General features: G+C 43.0%; 1 pseudogene; it reads left to right on the top strand.

Annotated features, from left to right (window-relative positions):
- The first annotated feature begins 12,941 nt into the window (after nt 1–12,941).
- LOC149452377 (U2 spliceosomal RNA) lies at nt 12,942–13,101 on the top strand (annotated as a pseudogene).
- The last annotated feature ends 6,321 nt before the right edge of the window (nt 13,102–19,422 follow it).

The raw sequence follows: 19,422 nt of genomic DNA, 5'->3' as shown, positions 1-19,422 counted from the left end.
CTCGACTACTGCAACTCCCTCCTCACTGGCCTGCCTCACCGCTGGCTATCCCCGCTTCAGTCAATCCTGAATACGGCTGCCAGACTCATTCACCTTTCCAACCGCTCCGTCTCCACCACCCCCCTCTGCCAATCCCTCCACTGGCTTCCGATTGCGCAACGGATCAAATTCAAAATCCTAACACTGACGTACAAAGCTGTCCACCATACTGCCCCGTATTACATCACTGACCTAATATCCAAGTACCGCCCAGCACGCACACTCCGCTCCTCACAAGACCTCCTTCTCTCTAGTTCCCTGGTCTCCTCCTCCCATGCCCGCCTCCAGCACTTCTCCAGGGTGTCACCCATCCTCTGGAACTCCCTGCCCCAACCCATCAGATTATCACCTACTCTCCTCTCCTTTAGGTGCACCCTGAAAACCCACCTCTTCAGGGAAGCCTACCCCACCCCCTGCTAACCTGCCAACCTCCTCCACTCTTCCTGCCACTCCATCCCCCACAGCTATCTCCTCCTGTGCCACAATCCCTTCCCTCCTAGATTGTAAGCTCGAAAGAGCAGGGCCCTCAATCCCCTCATGTTTTGCATTGTATTGGTATTGTTCTGTCACATGTTCTGTCCCCCTTTGTAATGTACAGCGCTCAGCGAACCATTGGCGCTTTATAAATACTGTATAATAATATAATAATAATAAATACTGAAATGACACCACTGACAAGAGTCACTAATGACAAGACATTGTTCTTGTCAATGGTGTCATCTCTGAAAACTTTATGTAGCCTCCTGTGGATGCCGGATAGTCCATACCCCTCCTTCATCAAGAACTCAATGATGGCATGTTGTTTCTGCTTGGATCCATTGTTGGCCTTCACTGAAAAAGAAGAATAGGAGGAGTTACTATAAAGGAGGAAGAGTTACCCTACCAACATGTGAAATTCGAACCATTTGAAACACTGTAAGCTAATAAAAAAAGTTATGCCCACTTTGGCATTATATTCAATACAGTCCTCGTATTAAGCAGGCATGGTCAGCGCTCTGAGGATTGGCAGCAGAATGTAAAAAAAAGAGCGAAGGCTTTGAGGAAAGAGAGCAGAGAAAAGTATAAGAGTACTTATCCTTTAACATTATTTTACATGAGTGTATATAAGTTTTTGCTGAATGGTTTAAGAATGTGGCAAGGAGAGTCTGTGACACCAGACAGCTTTAGCCTTTGATTCCACTTTACAAGATTGCCGTTTGTGTCGTCTTATTTGATTTCATCATTTATACCTGCAGTAAAAACGGATTGAATCTCTCTTGACATCAAGCTCTCTGTAGGCTCACAGGGATGGAGGTAGGGGACATGTTACATGATCTGAATTAATTTTTAGGGAAACGGAAGGAAACTCTGGCAGATGCGTCAGTTCACTTTCACTATATATTAAATTATAACTGAAGTAAAAAAAATAATGAAAATTATGCATGTAAAAAAACTATTTCATAAACCATTTTAGCTCCTGTACCTTTATATCACTTAAATACCAGTGCAATTTATACATTTACACCAGGAGTCTGTTTATTCAAAGTAATATATTCACAGGCTTTTTGGTAATGTTGCCTTTCAAAAATTATTTTATTTTCTTGAAAAATTAAAAAAAAAAGGTAGAGATTTTATACATATAATTATTAAAAAAAGGAAGGAAAAAAAAAAAGTAGAAAAATATTAGCTAAGGAAGGAAAGAGTTAATTAGAGCTGATTAGGGTTAAATAGTAGTTAGTTAACAAGTTAATAGGGGGTTTAATAGAAATACATTTTATTTTATTTATGTTTGTTTTTACTTATAAGCTTTTTTAACTGATGAAGCACAGTATGCAGATCAAAGAACAAACATTTGTTTTACATACAAATGAGTAGTGACTCCACTGTTACTCAAAGACACTTGCAGAATATTTGTAACTGTCATGTTACACAGGAGTGGCTGCGTTATGACAGATGCTCCTGCTATGTAACACTTAGTGATTCCAGGCTGTCAAATTGACAGCTGTAGTTGCTGTTAACAATGGCAGTGAGAGCAGGAACAGGGGAAGAGGAGCAGGACACAGGAGATACATCTTAGAAACTAAAACTGGCCATAGACAGTTGGAAAGTTGAATGAAAAAGCATTCAGAAATAGAAACAATTGTTTAATAGTGGATACGATTCACCTGACATTGGACTGAACATTTTCCACCTATCATGTACATTTTTTCATTCCTTTTTAGCATTAAAGTATACATTTTTTGTTCAATCCAGGTGAAAGTTTTGACAGATTCATATGTATTATGCTTTTAACTTGTTTTTCAATTTCACTTCTCATGCTTAGAAAATCGTTTGATCAAACAAAATTTTCCAACATGATTGTTTGTTTTTTCCATGAAGAATTGGATATTGATAGTCAAACTGAGCAAAGTAACCACTGGAAAAATCAAACGACCGTTCGGTTCACTAAAATTTTCATTCAATATCCTATCTGTCGATGGCCAGCTTAAGTTGAAGCTTTGTAAGAAATATTCCCTGAAGTGGTAATACAGATATCAGTTTTTTTTTTTTACTTTTGACTTTTAAAAACAGTTTTTTTGATACTTGACTGCACTATACTACTATTACTATACTGCACTATACTACTATTACTATACTGCACTATACTACACTATACTTGGCATTGAAGGTTAATTTTCTGGCTTTCTGGTCTGTGCACTCCATCTGTGCTGGTTGGTGGACAAATTCAAGCATAGAGGCATTCCTGATGCTGTGGCCTCATTGGACAGCAGCTCACAACCACTCAATCAGCTTGTACCACAGTGGAGGCACACATGCTAGGGTACCAATGCTGCATCTACACGTGCCCTTACTAAGGCAGCATTGTCATCCTAGGAACCAAGAAGGCTGATATTAGCAAACAGCAAAAAAAAAATTAAAACAATAGGAAGATGGCAGAGAGGTAAATTAACATGAAATAATTTTATGGTTTGCATGCACTTTAATACATGCTATTAGGGCTAGTTCACACAAGCCGCATGGTAAAATGCAACATTACAGTTGGTGTGAACTCTGGCATGGTGCCCCCGGGATGCATTTCATTGCATTTCACTGTACTTTTTGTTCTTTTATTTTTATTTGAAGTCTTACACAGTGATTAAATTATTTCTCTGCACCGCAGTGTGGTGCATTGCGCTGCAGTGCTATAACATGTGGTGCCATGCAGTGTGCTGTGGAAAAATACAGCATGCGTTAGTTTTTTCACTCCATACTACACCACACATCATACCAGTATTGTGGTGTAAAATAGGGCAAAGAGAAAAGAATTGTTTTCTATGTGTCCTAGCAGTGACCTTGATTCAGTTCCAAAACTCATGTAGCACAGACCCCAGACTGGGCTGGCTGTTGATCTCAGGTTCCATTCCGTGGTAGGCACATGGCAGCCAGGCAGACAACAGTTCACAGTCAAACAAGTCAGAAAACAGCCTATGCACGTCTCTTTGCAGTTTATTTGCTGGTTTAACTTTGGCGGGGTGTGGAGTGAGCCTTGGGATACTCCACAACTCGCAGAAATGCAATAGAGGACACCTGTAACTAATCTGTTTCTTCAGGGTGCAGTCACCCTCAAATTCAATATTTAGGAAAGCTACAATGCAGGGAACTCCTTGGTAGAGGTATAACCTGAGTCAAGAAAACTGTAGTGAGCTCCCCCAGGGGCAGCCTCTAGGATCCCTGAGGCTAGCACTCACTGTGCCCTGGGTACTGTAATGCTTCCTATAGTACCAGCCAGCCTCCGTACTGGATGCCTCCCGTCCTGCTTCAGGGTGCTCTGGACAAAGGTCCCCAAGCTCTAGCTGGAGTAGGGACCCCAAAAAGTGTTTCTTCTGCTCTGTAGCTGACAGCTTCGGAGGTCCAATATATCAAAATTAGTGCTGCGTTAGTCAGACAATAATAATTGTGATACTAAATCCCAAAAAAATTAAACCACACCTTCTGGGATAATAAAATTATATTCCTAACCCACTGCTGTGTGTATATCAATACATATATATAAATATAGATACAAGTGATTAAATGTCCCAATCTTAAACCACAACATGCAAATAAAAAGTCCAATCGTAAACTGAGAACCAGCCATGCTTCGGAAAAGGACTATACCTCCGTGTGTAAAAAAATTCAGCATCACCTGCAGTGCCAACAGTCACCAGGTGAACTCTCACCTTAATAGTATGACCTCCCACTATGTGTTCGGTCTAACAGTGCTTTTGGTCCTACTAACGGGACCAGATCCTCCTCTCCAGGCAGGGCTTGGATGATGCCACAACATCCACATGAAACCCTGAAAGTGGTCTGAAAGTATACATCGGTACACTGAACATTGTGACACCTGTTTTATTAGCTGTATACCTTGGTGTGGGCTGCCACCTTATGCACATGAGTGCAATATACACTATATTGCCAAAAGTATTGGTCGGCCTGCCTTTACACGCACATGAACTTTAATGGCATCTCAGTCCTAGTCCATAGGGTTCAATATTAAGTTGGCCCACCCTTTGCTGCTATAACAGCTGCAACTCTTCTGGGAAGGCCGTCCACAATGTTTAGGAGTGTGTCTATGGGAATGTTTGACCATTATTCCAAAAGCGCATTTGTGAGATCAGGCACTGATGTCGGACAAGAAGGCCTGGCTCACAGTCTCCACTCTAATTCATCCCAAAGGAGTTCTATCAGGTTGAGGTGCAGGCCAGTCAAGTTCCTTCACCCTAAACTTGCTCATCCATTTCTTTATGGACTTTGCTTTGTGCACTGGTGTGCAGTCATGTTGGAACAGGAAGGGGCCATCCCCAAACTGTTCCCACAAAGTTGGGAGCATGAAATTGTCCAAAATGTCTTGGTATGCTGATGCCTTAAGAGTTCCCTTCACTGGAACTAAGGGGCCAAGCCCAACCCCTGAAAAACAACCCCACACCATAACCCCCATCCACCAAACTTTACACTTGGCACAATGCAGTCAGGCAAGTACCGTTCTCCTGGCAACCGCCAAACCCAGAAATGTCCATCAGAGAAGTGTTATTAGTCACTCCAGAGAATACGTCTCCAGTGCTCCAGAGTCCAGTGGCGGCATGCTTTACACTACTGCATCCGACACTTTGCACTGCACTTGGTCATGTAAGGCTTGGATGCAACTTCTCGGCCATGGAAACCCATTCCATGAAGATCCCTGCGCACTGTCAGTTGTGCTAATCTGAAGGCCACAAGAAGTTTGGAGGTCTTTAGCTATTGACTCTGTAGATAGTTGGCGACTTCTGTACATTGTGTGCTTCAGCATGCGCTGATCCCCTTCTGTCATGACCTACCACTTGGTGGCTGAGATGCTGTTGTTCCTAGTTGCTTCCACTTTGTTATAATACCACTAACAGTTGACCGTGGAATATTTAGTAGCAAGGAAATGTATTGCACAGGTGGCAACCTATCATGTTACCATGCTTGAATTCACTGAGCTCCTGAGATTGACCCATTCTTTCACAAATGTTCGTAGAAGCAGTCTGCATGCCTAGGTGTTTGATTTTATACACCTGTGGCCATGGATTGGAACACCTGAATCCAATGATTTGGAGGGGTGTTCTGATACTTTTGGCAATATAGTGTATATGTTTGAGGCAATAAAGTATTTTAAGGATAAGGCACTATTTGCAATATTATTTGCATGTTATGGAGCGGAGCTTGGTTGAGGAGGAGATACGTGTGTAAAGCTGGAGCCAAAAGCGCTGTTAGCCCGAACACTTAGTGGGAGGTCATACTATTAAGGTGACAGTTCAGCTGGTGACGGTTGGGTACTGCAGTTGATGGAGGTGTAGTCCTTTTCCAAAGCATGGCTGGTTCTCAGCTTATGAGTGGACTTTTAATTTGTACGTTGTGGTTTAAGATTGGGACATTTAATCAGTTGTATCGATATTCATATATACAGTATGTATTGATATACATGCACAGCAGTGATGTTTTGGGGCTGTCGCTGGGAAACATGGACTTTCAACTCCCTCCAAAGGTTTTCTATGGGGTTGAGATCTGGAGACTGGCTAGGCCACTCCAGGACCTTGAAATGCTTCTTACGAAGCCACTTCTTCGTTGCCCGGGTGGTATGTTTGGGATCATTGTCATGTTGGAAGACCCAGCCACATTTCATCTTCAATACCCTTGCTGATGGAAGGAGGTTTGCACTCAAAATCTCAGAATACATGGCCCCATTCATTCTGTCCTGTACATGGATCAGTCATCCTGGTCCCTTTGCAGAGAAACAGCCCCAAAGCATGATGTTGCCACCCCCATGCTTCACAGTAGGTATGGTGTTCTTTGGATGCAACTCAGCATTCTCTCTCCTCCAAACACAACGAGTTGTGTTTCTACCAAACAGTTCTATTTTGGTTTCATCTGACCATATGACATTCTCCCAATCCTCTTCTGGATCATCCAAATGCTCTCTAGCAAACTTCAGACGGGCCCGGACATGTTCTGGCTTAAGCAGGGGGACACGTCTGGCACTGCAGGATCTGAGTCCCTGGCGGGGTAGTGTGTTACTGATGGTAGCCTTTGTTACGTTGGTCCCAGCTCTCTGCAGGTCATTCACTAGGTCCCCCCGTGTGGTTCTGCGATTTTTGCTCACCGTTCTTGTGATCATTTTGGGTGAGATCTTGCGTGGAGCCCCAGATTGAGGGAGATTATCAGTGGTCTTGTATGTCTTCCATTTTCTAATTATTGCTCCCACAGTTGATTTGTTCACACCAAGCTGCTTGCCTATTGCAGATTCAGTCTTCCCAGCCTGGTGCAGGTCTACAATTTTGTTTCTGGTGTCCTTCGACAGCTCTTTGGTCTTCACCATAGTGGAGTTTGGAGTGTGACTGTTTGAGGTTGTGGACAGGTGTCTTTTATACTGATAACAAGTTCAAACAGGTGCCATTGATACAGGTAATGAGTGCAGGACAGAGGAGCCTCTTAAAGAAGAAGGTACAGGTCTGTGAGAGCCAGAAATCTTGCTTGTTTGTAGGTGACCAAATACTTATTTTCCACCATAATTTGCAAATAAATTCTTTCCAAATCAGCCAATGTGATTGTCTGGATTTTTTTTCTCATTTTGTCTCTCATAGTTGAGGTCTACCTATGATGCCAATTACAGGTCTCTCTCATCTTTTTAAGTGGGAGAACTTGCACAATTGGTGGCTGACTAAATACTTTTTTGCCCCACTGTATATATATTTATATCTTAGACATATGAGTATAAGTACACCACTTTATAACCTGCATATTTCTTGTATTTTAACACCACATCCTATTTACATGTATAGAATGCACCAAAGTGGTGTAACATATATTTATCATAGAGATACACAGTAGTGTGAAGAACATCTGAATCTGCCATAGGTTTAGCAACATATATCTATGTCCCTGCATACAATGATACACTCAAATCAGTAAGTATAAAGATACAGCAAAAAGCAGTATAAACCAGGTACAGAGACTGGTGGAAAAAAAAAACACAAAACATTTCGGGGGTTCAATGGTCCATTAGGCTTCATTCATACTTGTGACTTGTCCTGCCACTTTGGACACAGAAAGTGTCATGACCAGTTGCAACCGATGAATTTCAATGAAAGGCATTCAAATCTATGAGGCTTAAAATCACAGCGACTTTTTAAAAAGTTCATGCGCTACTTTGATGCGACTTTCATGTGATTTTAGTGCCATAGACTGCAATGTAAACTCTCAAAAGTCGCATGAAAGTTGCATCTTAATGTCATTAATACGACAGTTATGCAACAGTCAAAGCTAAAGTCGCATCCAAGTTGCACCCATCTAAAGTTGTAACAAAGAATGGAGATCACATGACTTTGGAGTCACACAAGTGTGAATGGATCCTAAGGGTATCCCACCCTTTTTCCCCAGCTGTAGGAGTTTTTCGACCCCCAAAACATTCTATATGTAAATGTGATGAAATTGCTTGATGTTAAAGCTGAACTCTGGGATAAGCAAATGTCATCAAAATACATGGGGCATGTGTATTCCTACTTGAATCTTGGTGAACTTTGTGTGTGTCTTCCAGACATGTGCAGCAATCTAGTGTGAGGGCCAGTTTACAATATAGAAATGCAGTCCAGATCAGGGGCGGACTGACCATTTGGAAACTCGGGCACTGCCTGAGGGCCCAGGGTCAGTAGGGGGCCCCATGAGATGCCCCTGGTACCTTTTTCATAGGCTTTTTTGAGTTTGGGCAAGGACACAGGGGTCCCATGATCCCCTATTGCCCGGGGGCCCCATGAGTTGTCAGTCCGCCCCTGGTCCAGATGTGTTCCAGATACGTTTCCGCATGCATGGTTTTGACACGTTCTGGTGCATTTTTAAGCTGTTCCAGTGCATTTTTTATGTATTCCAGTTCATTTTTCCCCCTTTTTCTTCAATTCCAGGGACATGTGCATTCCAGTACGTTCCGGTGTGTTTTACCACGTTCTAGTACAGTTCTGTGCAGAAAAAATGCAGCCTGTTCTACTTTTTTTTCTGCAACTGGAACTCACTGGAACTGCAAGCATTGATGTGAACTATGACATTGACAAACATATAACCTACTTTCTGTGCATTTTGGATGCAGAAAAAAAAGCAACTGAAACGCATGTAGCGTGAACTGGCCCTATCTCTGTGCAATAGCTTCCTGTGATAAAGACTGGTCACTGCTGCTCTCTGTCTACTTGTGCAGGGTGACATAGTATGCATCAAGGTAAAAAAACCTTGTGCCTTTAGAACCAATTTAAATACAAGAAATGTTCAGCTTAAAACATGGCGTGATTACTCATACTTTTAAGTTCTATTATAGAACTTCTATAATTTTTTTAAATTGCCTAACAACACATATTTTTCTTTCTTTTCAAACCACAGTAATAGATTTCCGGGAAAGCTTTGCATACCAGTTTGTGTATGTCCTCAGAAATCTCTTTTAGTATGTTTGGTCAACTGGGGATGGGTGGCTTGTCCTCCAAATGCTTTCAGTAAAATATAACCACCCTAAAGCCCCCTTCCCTCACTCTTTTTTACAGGTTTACTGCAGGGAGTTGTCTTCTTTGGTGATATTTTGGGTAAACATCTATATAAGGGTGCGAAGGATGCAAAGTCTCTCTTACTACACTGGGACTGATCATGTAATTATGGCAGAAAGTCCTCCTCCCTGACCTGTGTAGGTAGCCATATAACAGAAGAAGGTAAGAATCTGCATTGAAGTTTGTTGAAATCTTTGCAGTTTTGACATCAACCTCTAAATCAGGCATCACTGAATGTCAGACCACGGTCCGAGTCCAGACCCAGTCACTGTCCCACCCGGACCGCTGCAGTCCAGTCATTGAGTAGCTGGTTCTTCCCCTCAGCTATTGCCACCACTGACATCCTCACAGGCTGACATCTGGAGGAAGGACAGTTCTGGATGAGGGTGGGAGCTGCCATGTTAACTTTCCAAGTTAAGAAGCAGGTGGGTGGTTGCTAAGACACAGGGTGATCCTAGCAACCAATCACAGGAGATGTTGTGCAGCTCCAGTACTCCATTCAGAACTATTCTGCCTCCTGACATCATCTCTAGACTTGTTTTGTATCCCTTCTCAAGGAAATACAGAGGAGAGGGCTATATCATCGCTGTGAAGGATGGGGAGGAAGCCAGGGGTGATATCAAAGTGGGGATGAGGGAGGTGGGTGTTATAAAAGGGGGGCTGAGGACAGGAATGTAAAGGCATAGGGGGTGATATGAAGGGGAACCAGAACAGGAATTTGAAGAATAGAGGGTCAATATAAAAAAAGGAAGGGGGGGCGGCTGAAGACAGAATTGTGAAGGAGAAGGGGGATAATATAAAGGGGGGCTGAGGACAGGCATGTGTAGGAGAAGGGGGATGATATAAACGGGGGCTGAGGACAGGAATGTGTAGGAGAAGGGGGATGATATAAACGGGGGCTGAGGACAGGAATGTGTAGGAGAAGGGGGATGATATAATCGGGGGCTGAGGACAGGAATGTGTAGGAGAAGCAGAGTAATATAAAGGGGGGCTGAGGACAGGAATGTGTAGGAGAAGGGGGATGATATAAAGGGAGGCTGAGTACAAGAAAGTGAAGGAGAAGGGGATGATATAAAGGGGGGCTGAGGACAGGAATGTGAAGGAGAAGGGGGATGATATAAAGGGAGGCTAAGGACAGGAATGTGAAGGAGAAGGGGATGATATAAAGGGGGGCTGAGGACAGGAATGTGAAGGAGATGGGGAGTAATATAAAGGGGGGCTGAGGACAGGAATGTGAAGGAGAAGGGGAGTAATATAAAGGGGGGCTGAGGACAGGAATGTGAAGGAGATGGGGAGTAATATAAAGGGGGGCTGAGGACAGGAATGTGAAGGAGAAGGGGAGTAATATAAAGGGGGGCTGAGGACAGGAATGTGAAGGAGAAGGGGAGTAATATAAAGGGGGGCTGAGGACAGGATAGTGAAGGAGAAGGGGAGTAATATAAAGGGGGGGCTGAGGACAGGAATGTGAAGGAGATGGGGAGTAATATAAAGGGGGGCTGAGGACAGGAATGTGAAGGAGAAGGGGAGTAATATAAAGGGGGGGCTGAGGACAGGAATGTGAAGGGAGGAGGGTCATATGAAAGGGGGACTGAGAATATTGATGTATTAATGGGATTGCGATTGATACCACTGCTCTAAATAATGTTTCTTAGCAGATATATATATATATACACACACTGACCGGCCACTTTATTAGGTACACCTTGTTAGTGCCAAGAAAATATCCCCCACACCATTACACCACCACCAGCCTGAACCGTTGATACAAGACAGGAGGGATCCATGCTTTCATGTTGTTTACACCAAATTGTGACCCTACCATCTGAATGTCGCATCAACCAGTCTGCCCATTCTCCTCTGACCTCAGACATTGACAAGGCATTTTCATCCATACAACTGCCGCTCACTGGATATTTTCTCTTTTTCGGACCATTCTCCGTAAACCCGAAAGATGGTTGTGCGTAAAAATTCCCAGTAGATCCACAGTTTTTGAAATACTCATACCAGTCCGTTTGGCACCAACAACCATGCAATGTTCAAAGTCACTTAAATCCCCTTTCTTCCCCATTCTGATGCTCGGTTTGAACTTCAGCAAGCCATCTTCACCACATCTACATGCCTAAATGTATTGAGTTGCTGTCATGCGATTGGCTGATTAGCACTTTGTGTTACAAAGCAACTGAAGAGGTGTACCTAATAAAGTGGCCGGTGAGTGAGGCTCACTTGAAAATTTAAGTGCATACGAATGAGCACAAACCTTACAGCTGGCACAATATCTCCGATTGATGGTAAATCTGACTAGCTGGGATACATATCTGACACAGGTTCTAATCCCTCCCCACTCTATCCAGAACTAAAAAAAGGTTTTGCCTTTAGTTATATGTTAATGCAAAACTGCCTTCCCAGAGGACCATGTAAGCTGTAATGACCTCTGCCTTACTCTGTTCTAGCTGCCTAACTAGGGGGTCATGGGTTTTCTCCATCTCCCTCTGTAGGTCAGAACATTCAGCTCTGCAGGGGCAGTGCATGGTGCTCCTCCTAGCCCAGCTCATCATATTCCCATTTGTGATGTCACTTCCTTTACTGTCATCCACTCCCACATTCAGGAGATAAACAGGCTGGTGGTATTGTTGGTAAGAATTGGTGGTAGGATTGACAACAGTTTAGGAATGCAAAATATTGTAGAATACAAAGCAAAGTAAGTTTATGTCTGGAAACTACACAGTTATGAAAAATGCTAATTTAGTATGCCAAGTCTATGCTATTTCTTATTCAGCAAAAGGTTAAACTGTGAGTGTTCCAGTTTGTGCAGAGTGTGGTTTCATTTGTCTTGCCTGGCTGGACAATATAGTAGGCAATAAAGAGACCTCATGTATAGCTTAGTTATCTGTGTTTTACCTTTTGGCTAAGATCAAGTGTAGTATCTGTTCTTATCAGTGTCCAGTGGGGGTGCTACCGACCATTCTAGTTTACGGGGATGGTTGTTGTACAGTACCCTCACTGGTATGATGGGGGTCCGGAAGGCTAGTACCGGAGGGACAGAAACCAGGGAGCGCCATGATTCGTTCTGGGGCCTTGGGAGTAATTCCTCTGGGGAGACCGGAAAGACCCAGTTCCTCCTGGTTTGAGCATGCTACCTTGGTCTGGCCTGGGGCTGAGGAGGCAAAAAGTCCGCAAACTCAGTGCCCCCTGAGGAGACGCGCTCAGGGGTGTCACTAGTAACACTTGGGTGTGGGACCCCACGGTGTGAAGATGACACATGGCCACTGTTTTTACACTCTTTTTTGCACAGCGCCCTAAGGACCAGGTCTTTTGGCTAAGTCCAGGGCAATTTTTGCTACGGGCCTCAGGGCCTGGTCTGTGCACTATTAGGCACGGTACCACTTTTTTATTTTTATTCTATTTATTTATTCACTCCCACGTTTTGTCACTTTTTGCTTTCTTATGTGTGTGTTTTTTCACGGATGGAGGGTGTGGGTCCTCGGGCCTTACCTGAAGTCTAGGGGGAGGATGTGTGGCCATACGGTTCCTTCCTCCCCTGATCCCTAGGGGGTTTTCTCTTCGGGAGAACCCCCTTGCCTAGTACTGGATGTCCGGCTTCGGCTGGGCATAAGGAACGGTGGTCCACCAGGCCTTTTGGCCAGGAGGACCAAATGGGAACCTTGTCCCTGTCAGGAGCTTCGTGCCCCGGGGGATCGGGTGAACGGTCCAGCCCTTTCGGGGGTAGGACAAACACACCCCTAAGTGCACGTTTTTCGTGTGTGTGTTTCTGCACTTGCACTTTTTTGCGGACACTTACGGGTTTTTTCGTTACAGTCTCACGTTTGCGGACTTAAAGAAAAAAAAAAAAAAAAAATCTGTGTTTTACAATCTCGGCCTTTTGGCTAAGATCAAGTGTAGTATCTGTTCTTATCAGTGTCCAGTGGGGGTGCTCCCGACCATTCTAGCTTTGCGGGGATGGTTGTTGTATAGTACCCTCACTGGTATGATGGGGGTCTGGATGGCTATTACGGGGGGAACAGAAACAGCGCCACAAGTTAAGCTGGGGCCCTGGGAGTAATTCCCCTTTGGAACGTCTGAAGGACCCAGTACCTCCTGATTTGGACGGATCTACCTTGGTCTGGCCAGGGGCTGGGAAGGCAGAGAGTCCGCAAACTAGGTGCCCCCTGAGTAGTCGCCTCAGGGGTGCTCTGAGTAGCACTTGGGTGTGGGACCCCACGTTGTGAATGAGCACATGGTCACCGAGTTTAAACACTTTTTGCACTGCGCCTCTAGGACCGGGCCTTTTGGTCAAGTTCTGGGCAATTATTTTGCTACAGGCCTCAGGGTCTGGTCAGTGCACAATTTGGGCACGACACTTTTTATTATTTTTATAGATTTATTTAATTATTTATTTATTTATTTTTCCTTCACCCCACGTTTGTCACTTTTTACTTTTGTGTGTGTTTTTCACAGGATGGAGGGTGTGGGTCCTCGGGCCTGCCCTGAAGTCTAGGGGGAGGATGTGTGGCCATACGGTTCCTTCCTCCCCTGTCCCTAGCGGGTTTTCTCTTCGGGAGAACCCCCTGGCCTAGTACTGGATGTCCGGCTTTGGCTGGACATAAGGAACGGTGGTCCACCAGGCCTTTTGGCCAGGAGGACCAAATGGGAACCCTGTCCCTGTCAGGAGCTTCGTGCCCCGGGGGATCAGGGTAGCGGTCCAACCCCTTCGGGGGTAGGACAAAGCACACCCTTAAGTGCACTTTTTGTGTCGTGTTTTGCACTTGCACTTTTTTGTGAACACTTACGGGTTTTTTCGTTATAGTTGCACGTTTGCGGACTTAAAAAAAAAAAAAAAAAAAAAATCTGTGTTTTACAATAGACATTAGGAAGATCATATCAGAAGGAAAGGGTGGGGGTGTCTGTGGGATCTGCTGATAAACCCGTTAATTCTGTTAAATTTATTTGTATATGGATCTTTTTCCTGGGTACACACATGCAAAGCAGTATCTGATATTTCTACTGTGTATACTAATTCTTCGTATCCATTATTATTCTGAATAATCTCTTGTTCTGTATGTTAAGGTGGCTAGATTTTCAAAATTAAGTCTGAGGCCACCCTACTGACCATGCCCTCCTTTATTGGGGGGTGGGACAAAGGAGGAGCAGGGGTTGGGGTAAAAAGCGGCTTGCAAAGCAACAAATTGTGTTAACAATTGGAGGGGCCTAAAGGGGTATGGTTTAACAACTGAGCCTACTTTGCGCTTGGTCAAGGTGCAGGCCTAGGTATGCATTGCAGGTCACCATCAAGCAAGGTCAAGGTGGAAAATGATCCGTATCCTTACCTCTCACAATGAAGTCTGCACAAGGCAAGAGGGGAAAAACAAAGAAGACTATGTAATATCGGCATGTGACATCATCAGTTACCCCGGTTATCCAACCTATGCTGTGTCCCTGGAAGCTGTTAGGGACAAGCAACGGTAACTGGGGCCCTTTGTCTGCATGGGTTGCTTTACTCATAAGGTATACCAGGATTCCACAGAACCCTAGAGTTCCTCCAGAGGTTTTTAGGAGTTCCTTGAGCTGTAGTTAACTGACCTCCCATCTGACCCCCAATGGTCTAATCTTAGCAGGGGTTCCCTGAGACATGACAATTATTTTAAGGTTCCTCTGGGGAATGTTGAGAAAGTTTGAGGTAGAGTGTGCTTTTAGCTGCTTAGTACTAACCAGTATTTTCAACTCACAACCTCAGTTATCAAAAATAAAGGATACAACACTGTCAGCAAAGCAGTGGTTACAATGAGATGGAAGACCAGCTGGACCGCTGGGAAATTTATTTTCATGATTATTGGTAACATCATGTTCCTAATTCCCACAATATGGATAAATTATGGTTCAGCTAAGTAGCTTGGTTCAACCAATGTGAATCATTGTGATATAGTTCCCTCTGGTGGCACCATATGAAAATGACATAACTTATTAATGTGCACATGGCAAATTCCAAACTGTTTTATGCCAGATATACAAATGTCAAAGTTACAGCCATCTAGGTGGCAGTTTCTCCTTAGTTAGTCCTCATCAGGGAAAGAAACCAATGGTACCATGGAGTAGGACTTGAAGAGTAACAAGGCAGTGACCAAGCCATTATGCTGAACTGTATGTTCAAGTGGAACTAACCTGCATCTGAGCACCACAAACTGAAAACACTAAATAATTCATTTTTATTATTCAAAACAAACTCCCCCATCCATCCATGTCCCCATGCTTTATTTTGCTGAGAAATCACTTTCAAAAACACCCCCCTAACATTTTTAGCTGTGGCCATCTTGAGTAAGGACAGATGATTTGTGTAACATTGACTTCCTAGAATCGATCTGCCCTTAGCTCAAGCATATAGGCAGAAGGGTGTACTTAGCTGAGAAAACCCCTCCTCCCTTCCTGAAGACTCCTGGGATGTATGACATCCTTTTGGCCTGGGCTAAAAAATAGGAAGTACTACAAATTAAGAATTGGAGAAAAAAGTTTAGTTCCAATTTCAGTGCAATGACAGCCTTGTGCATGCAGCCAGTATACTGGAGTTCAGGAGCTGCTAAAGGAATTTACCGGGAGGCAGATAGGGCGAGTTCACCCTAATGTCATGGTGGGAGGGTTTTTGGTAAAGAAACCTGCAGAAAGTAATAGCCAGTAGTCAGCAAGAGTCAGTAGTCACATACAGATAGTCAGATAGTGATAGCAGTAAGTCAGATAGTGATAGTCAGATAGTGATAGCAGTAAGTCAGATAGTGATAGTCAGTAGTCAGATAGTGATGGTCAGCAGTCACATAGTGATGGTCAGCAGTCACTTATTGATAGCAGTCAGTCAGATAGTAATAGCTATCAGTCAGATTGTGATAGCAGTCAGTCACATAGTGGTGGTCAGCTGTCATATAGTGATAGCCAGCAGTCAGAAAGTGATAGCCAGCAGGCAGATAGTGATAACAGTAAGTCAGATAGTGACAGTCAGTAGTCAGATAGTAATAGCAGTCAGTCAGATAGTGATAGTCAGTAGTCAGATAATGATAGCTGCAGTCAGATAGTGATAGTCAGCAGTCAGATAGCGATAGCAGTCATTCAGATAGAGATAGCCAGCAGTCAGATAGTGATAGCCAGCAGTCAGATAGTGATAGCCAGCAGGCAGATAGTGATAGCCAGCAGTCAGTGAGTAATAGCCAGCATTCAGATAGTGATAACAGTAAGTCAGATAGTGACAGTCAGTAGTCAGATAGTAATAGCAGTCAGTCAGATAGTGACAGTCAGTAGTCAGATAGTAATAGCAGTCAGTCAGATAGTGACAGTCAGTAGTCAGATAGTAATAGCAGTCAGTCAGATAGTGACAGTCAGTAGTCAGATAGTAATAGCAGTCAGTCAGATAGTGACAGTCAGTAGTCAGATAGTAATAGCAGTCAGTCAGATAGTGACAGTCAGTAGTCAGATAGTAATAGCAGTCAGTCAGATAGTGACAGTCAGTAGTCAGATAGTAATAGCAGTCAGTCAGACAGTGATAGCCAGCAGCCGGATAGTGATAGCAATCAGTTACATAGTGATAGTCAGCCATCAGGAAGTGATAGCCAGCAGTCAGATAGTGATAGCCAGCAGTCAGATACGTAGTTATAGCAGTCAGTGAAAAAAGCAGTCAGTTAGGAGTTAATGATTATTTAGGTCATACAAGCAGCAGTTTGTAACATTGTAGAAATGATTGCTTATTGACATAGATTTTATAGATTACTGATAGATTTAAAAAGAATGTTTGATGGTAACTTACATGGGTTAATTCATATTTTTACCGCTGCTCAAGGTAGAGAGGCTCCCAGTCTCCAAGCACAACTCCAATCAGCTCCTAGTCGTTCTACCAACATATTACACTTGAAAGATTCTACAGTTGATCAAATATATTAGAAGCTTGGTATTATAATTAATAAAGTTTGTTTGATCTTGTAAACCTTCCCACTAACTGTGGATTTAAATTCATCCCCTTTTCTTATACAAGAACAGCAGGGACAGCAGTCTATACTGCACTTGTAGTTACTCTTAAAACTCCGCCATGTTTTCTGTTTTTTTTTAGAGATTATTGATCTGAGATACATTTAATTTTAAAACTTGCATATTTTCTTATTTGGGGTGGATCAAGAATGTATACATTTATACACGATGTGGTGTTTTTTCTTCATGGTATGTTGTTTTTCTATACATTTTTGTTTTATAGTTTTATTTTTATGTTTACATCTGTCATCCCCATTATGCGACGCAGTAATTCTTACACTTACCCCTTGGGTTAGTTTATTGGATTTTGTGTGTTGTACGCAGGGGCGGACTGACAACTCATGGGGCCCCCGGGCAATAGGGGATCATGGGGCCCCTATGTCCCTGCCCAAACTCAAAAAAGCCTATGAAAAAGGTACCAGGGGCATCTCATAGGTCCCCCTACTGACCCCGGGCCCTCGGGCAGTGCCCGAGTTTCCAAATGATCAGTCCGCCCCTGGTTGTACGATGGGTTGTTATTAGTTCCAGAGTCGTCTTTACCCTCAATTTGGTCTGGTGCAGCAGGAGGTGGACCCAGTGTTGATTAGGTGGAACAGCTGTTGTCAATGTTTAAAACCAGCACTTTGTACATGGGTCCACTGGGTAATGAATAAGAGCTGTCCTTAGCGTGAAACACGTTTACCTGCTAGTCCCCCACTGTATTTCCACTGTCTGTATTGGTTTTATCCTGGTTGAATAAACTGGATTGCTTGGAGTGCAGTTGATTGGACCTCTTTTGTTCTCATTACATGGGTTAATTGTTTTCTGATTCTGAATACACTTGGAAATATATGGCAAACAATTCTCAAAAAAGCTGCAGCGTATTTTTAATGAAAATTAAGCCATTCATCAATGAAATTTAGTTCTCCAAGTTAAATAAAATGTACTGCTTGATTGTCTGAATTTGCAGAATAATTGCTCAGGCTTGGTTGTTGCAAGAAACTAGTACTTTACCAAAGGACAGGATCTGTATATACATCCACCACCTGCTGCGCTCAGGGACTCAGATCAGAGGAAGGACAATCGAATAAAATGATAAATGTTCATCCAATACTCAAAGGTTATGCAGCTCTAACAGGAAGCTGGCAGGAAGCTCGATATAGACTGTAGTAGAGAACAAAATACAAAGTGCACCAACCTTGCGCATTACCTCTGTAAACAATTTGTAAATTTATTGATATATTATACTCACAAGAGTAGCATTAAAAAAGGCATATAACATCCAAAACCAACACAGGGTTAGAAGACATGTGCAAGTTCCATCTGGAAGGGAGATAAACTCCTGGTCAAGCTCAGCTCTGAGGACCCCCCCTTAGAAACGCATCAGCTTGACCAAGAGTTTATCTCCCTTCCAGATGGAACGTGCATGTGTCTTCTAACCCTGTGTTGGTTTTTGATGTTATATGCCTTTTTTAATGCTACTCTTGTGAGTATAATTCATCAATAAATGTACGAATTGTTTACTGAGGTAATGCGCAAGGTTGGTGCGCTTTGTATTTTTGTTCTCTACTACAGGATCTGTATATGTAACAGCACCATTACCTCTCAGAAGCAATTAGAAACATACTTTTCTTCCTTACTGTCCTCTTCTCTGTGCTATATGACATGTGATGAAATAGAATAATCAGTATAGACTTAGTGATGAAAGGGCGGTCAGGAGCCAAATCCACACACAGGGAACAGCTAATGAGGAATCTGGAATTAATGGATGCCTTGGATGCAGAAAAGAAATTCAGAAAATGGAATGTCTGACTGGGTTCTCGATTCTTCATGGATCCATGCCAGCCATATAAACTTCTATGTCCCCTGATGTTAGTGCCATCCTCTTGCTTCTACATGTACCTAAGTGTCATGGAATTAAAGAACTGCAAATATTTAATCAGGTAAAAAGTTCACAATACTGTAGGTATTTCAGCTTTTGCATGATGCTGTTTTAGGATAAATAATTATTTCTAATCGTCTCATTTTATACATTTTGCCTATCTAAGAAATATACAGATAATTAGTAAGGAAATAAAGTCCTTTCAAAGCATTATCACCGCAAGTGAATGAAATGGAATCATTCCATTCTTCCAGCAAAATACATAATTAGCTGAGATCTGAGTCTGAAGAGAGAATGGATGGGACCTATAATGATGAAGAAGACACTTCTATATTATCCTGAGAAAACACTTCTTTTAAATTCTATGCAAAGCTTTCAAAATATTTGACTGCCATTAGCCAATAAATATGAAAATGAATACACCATCACCAACACCTACTTCAGAGGAAAGAATGGATCTAAAAGCCCTCAGTATGAAAGATGAGA

Source organism: Staurois parvus, unplaced genomic scaffold (genome assembly GCF_062004578.1).
Source record: "Staurois parvus isolate SC_StPar_1 unplaced genomic scaffold, SC_StPar_1.0 ptg000475l, whole genome shotgun sequence".
Classification (NCBI taxonomy): domain Eukaryota; kingdom Metazoa; phylum Chordata; class Amphibia; order Anura; family Ranidae; genus Staurois; species Staurois parvus.
Note: the sequence above shows the minus strand (reverse complement) of the source record. Positions and strands in the feature narration are given on the sequence as shown.